Source organism: Hordeum vulgare, chromosome 4H (genome assembly GCF_904849725.1).
Source record: "Hordeum vulgare subsp. vulgare chromosome 4H, MorexV3_pseudomolecules_assembly, whole genome shotgun sequence".
Lineage (NCBI taxonomy): Eukaryota > Viridiplantae > Streptophyta > Magnoliopsida > Poales > Poaceae > Hordeum > Hordeum vulgare.
In genome coordinates, this window is record NC_058521.1 from 33,220,651 (window position 1) to 33,224,997 (window position 4,347).

General features: G+C 51.9%; 1 non-coding gene across 1 annotated transcript; it reads right to left on the reverse strand.

The window, feature by feature from the left end:
* Window positions 1–285: 285 nt before the first annotated feature.
* On the reverse strand, window positions 286–424 carry LOC123451589. The gene has a single exon (XR_006632427.1). It is a non-coding gene; the product is annotated as a small nucleolar RNA Z247 (small nucleolar RNA).
* Window positions 425–4,347: the final 3,923 nt, after the last annotated feature.

The window sequence follows — 4,347 nt, forward strand, 5'->3', positions numbered from 1 at the left end:
AGCAGTCAATGACTTCGTGGCCCGGCTTCTTGCAAAGTTGGCACCTTGGTCGGCGATTTTTGTTGTAGCCGCCGCCGTTGTAGCCGTTGTTGTAGCCACCGCCGCGATCACCGCCGCCGCGGTCACCACCACCACCAGGGCGCGGCTGGCCCTGGTTTCCGACGCGTCCTCCACCGCCGTTGCCGCGTCCGCGCCCTTGCTATCCACGCCCACGGCCACAGCCGCGGGAGGCGGCGTTGACAGAGGATTGACGTAGATTGGCTCCTTGCAACATACTGAGCCGGGCGTCGAAACTCAGAAGCTGGCTGTAGAGATCCTGAACCATGACCGGTTCGACCCGCGCGGCCAAGGCCGAGATCACGGGATTGTAGTCGATGTCGAGGCCGGTGATGACGTGAGAGATGATCTCGGCATCTCCGAGCGGTGCACCGGCGCAGGCAACTTCATCGGTGAGGGTTTTGATCTTTCCAAGGTATTCTGCCATGGTTAGATTACCTTTTTGCAGATTGGTGAGGGCCATCCTTGTGTTGATCTTTTGGGCTTGTGTTTGTGCAGCAAACATGGCATGGATGGAAGTCCATACCTCGGCCGGCGTCTGGAGCATCGCCACTTGCGCGAGAACTTCTCGAGAGAGAGATCCCATGAGGTATCCTTGTACCTGTTGTTGCTGCGCATACCAGATTGATCTGGCGTAGTTGAAGACCTGCTCTTCCTTCCCATCCTTGGTGATGGCGATGGTGGCAGGAGGCGCCGGGCTTGCGGCGTCGAGGAAGTGTTCCATCTGTGCTCCCTTGATCTGGGGTAGCACGACGGCCTTCCAAAGAAGGAAGTTCGTCCTGGTGAGCTTCTCTGATGAAGGTGGACCGAGAGAGAGCGAGGTATTGGAGGAGGATGTGGGCGCGGCGGATGTAATTTGGGTGGATGAAATGGTGGGGAGCGCGGGGCCTGTCATCGTCGACTCTCTCTGCGATCGATGGAGCGATTTCTCTTCTCGGTAGCTAGGCATCGAGAGGAAGGGCTCTGATGACCATGTGATGAAGCGTAGAACCCTTTGTCTCGGGCCGCAATGTATTTATATCACAATATCTTGGAGTACAAGGCAAGATCTTATCAAGAGGTTACATGAGATAAGGGAGATCAGAGAAGAGATAGAATCGGGTTTAAACTACAACAACCGTATCCTATACAATTGTCTAACATAACTGTCAAGTAGAATTCCACTGATCCATTTGGGCTTTTCATTTGAGGTTTATTCTTTCGTCATCCCTTTTTATGTTTTTGCTAAATTTTGTTAAAGTAGCACTGAAACAAGTTACTATTAAATGATTAAAAAAATCTGAATCATTTGTTTCTTTCACGCCGAAAAAGGGTTTTCCCCCGCTTTGTATTACAAAACAACCAACCGATACAATCAACATTAGGTGCTGGGGCGGAAGCAGCGCAATCACACCCAAAAGAAACGAAAGAGAAACAATAAGAGAAAAATGCCGACAACGGTGGATCGACGGAAACGAAGACGCTTCACGGCCACTGCGCCCACCGAAGATCTCCCACCAAGCTCCAAGGCTCCGAAGCACCGGTACCAATCAACACCTCCAAGAAGGACCGCGACGATGACGACGCTGCTGCCAAGGGTTTCCCCCGATACGTGATGAGGCAAGAGGAAGGGCCGCCCCCGACGCCCTCCAGGAAGGTCCGCCGCGTCGGTGTTGGCCGGGCCAACAGGGGTTTCCCCCGATCCCAACCTTCACCTCGGATGCTCCAGAGCCTGCAACCAAACCGACCACCATCTTGCGCCACCGCGGTCATGAAGAGCCTCCACGCCGTCTCATCACGGCACCATGAAGTGAGGCCTGCACAGCGGGGAATAGGGGCCGGGACTAGGGGCCACAACAGTGTTGGCATGCGGGAGGGTATAGGGGTACAACCTTCACTAACACGAAACAAGATGCAGACGCCCACAAATACGTATATACACATATCCCTATAAATGTATGAACACACACTAGAACCCTATGAACACCTCTAAAAGACTTTCGTGGGTCTTAAGATTGACGAAGTCATCACATGTGTCTCACTATTAACATGAGGGCCACCTCCCACCGAAATAATTTTCAATCTTTTATGAGACACCAAAGTATCAAACCGTCCGGGTTGAGACTGGTTCTCAAGTTTCTCCAGGATTTTGTACGACAAAGGACCTTCAAGCTATTTCCATGATTTTGTAGGACAAAAGATCGTCAAGATCTTTCTCATGATTATGTACGAAGAACGATCCTTCAATAATTTTTTGAGGCATTTGAGAAATTATGCTCACATCATGCATGTAAGATGAGTCTAGTTCCATGGGTATTTAATACGAGTTGCCTTGGCATGGAATCCAGCCAAGATCATGAGATAGGCTTGGAATCTCGAGCATTTGCATACTAGAAGCAAATTACCAGTGAGATGTTAGAGGAGAACTGAGGTAGTAAGAATAGTGTTATTTTGCTCTACAAGCAGATGAATTAAATATCGATCTTGGATGGTCATATGAAGAAAAAGGATTTCCCCCGCTTTGTATTACAAAGCAACCAACCGATACATCCAGCTCGATGGGGCCACAATACAAGAAAGCTCAAACGAAAAATAAAAGAAAGAAAAGAGAAACAAATGCGACAACGGCAGACCATATTACAAGCCAGGAAAACAAGGAAGCACCAAGACAGAGCCTTCCCCCCGCGTCGCCTCCCCGAGCGAGGCGGATCGAGGCTCCTCCCCCTCCCCCTTCCAGCACTCCCCCTCTCTGCCTCCCCTCCCCCCGCCGTCGTCAGGCCCTGCCCGCGTGGTGCAGGCGACGACGGGTCTGCCCTTCCCCGCGCACGAGGTGCCCTTGCTCGGTTGAAGGCGGCTGGCGGCTGAGCGCTTCGGGCGGTGGCGATGTGGCCCGTTGGAGGTGATGTCACGGTGGCACGGCCTTGGTCGTGGGGCGGCGCGGCGGCGCTGGCGGCCGGCGACGCCCGCCAATCCCAGATCTGGGCCCGTTTGGGCCCCATCTAGGTTTGGGCGGGGCGGTAGCTCGGCGCTCGGTGTTTCCGCTCCCTAGTGGTGGGGCAAGGCGGCGTCGGTCTATGACGGTGTTCACCTCGTTGGTCGGCGAGCTGCAGCACGGGGACAGGGACTGTCTGGGCCCAAATGGGCCCGACCATGCCGTATGGCCCCACAAGTCCTCCTCGTCGTGTCCAGTCGGCTCCGCATTGGCGGTGGAGGTTTTCCCCTTCCTCCGATCGAGTTGTGTCTGCTTCTGTGGCCGTTGTCTCCTTTTCTCCTCCAGGCCTCGTGTTGGCAGCTCTAGTGAGACGGCGAGGGTGGTCCGGTAATCGTGGTGGCACAGACTGGTGGGCGGTTGAGTGGGTGGTGCACGACGATGTGTCTGGGATGGTGGTGGTGGTTGTAGATCGGGAGAAATCCATGGCGGCTTGCCCGACACCGATGCGGTGACGCCTGCGGGCGCCTCCGGCCTTCCTAAAGGGCGTCAGAGATACCCCCTCCTCCATTACCCTCCGCGTACCGGGGGAAACCCTTGGACTTGTTCGGGCAACAGCGGTGGCATCGTCGCATTCCTTCTTAGAGGTGTTGTTTGGTGCGCGACGCTTCGGACTGCTAAGACGCGGTGGTACTTCTCCAGTCAGTGCAGCGTTTGCCTGTCTTCATCTTGAATGGTCATATCTTTCATACTGGCTGATAACTCCGATAGTTAAATTATGAACTATTGATGATCATACCGCTGGCTTCAAATTTGATTGAAAACATTATATGCATGTCTTCGTAAACTTGTAACATAGAATTACGCAAATGCTCATTTTCATTAAACAATGCATATTGTTGAAATGACGGAGGAACTTGGGAGAAAATGTAACATTGAAACTTGATCGGATCTCGAATACTAACTGGCCGGTTACAGCCTCATTCTACCGTCACTATGGGAATAACTAGCTACGACGATAGCCTTTTCCATGCCCATGGCTTTTTGTTGGGGTCGTCGGCATAGACGCGTCTAGGAAAAAACACGGCCTCCAAAATGTTTAATATCCATAAATTTCAGTAGGACAAAGTCAAATAAATGTAAGTTGAAAACAATAGCATGTATTGAATTACTACGGAAGATTTCCATTGTATGATGCATGAATACAGATTGGTTCTTCATTGTACTGACTGACCGGACCAGACCGGATTAACATGGTCAGTGTGGCCGTGCTAACGCATGCTTCACAACAACAACTTCATTCCGCAACAACTAGGTAAGTATGATGATGATTTTCATGTACTCCCTCCATTCATAAACATAAGATGTTTTGAATATTTTAT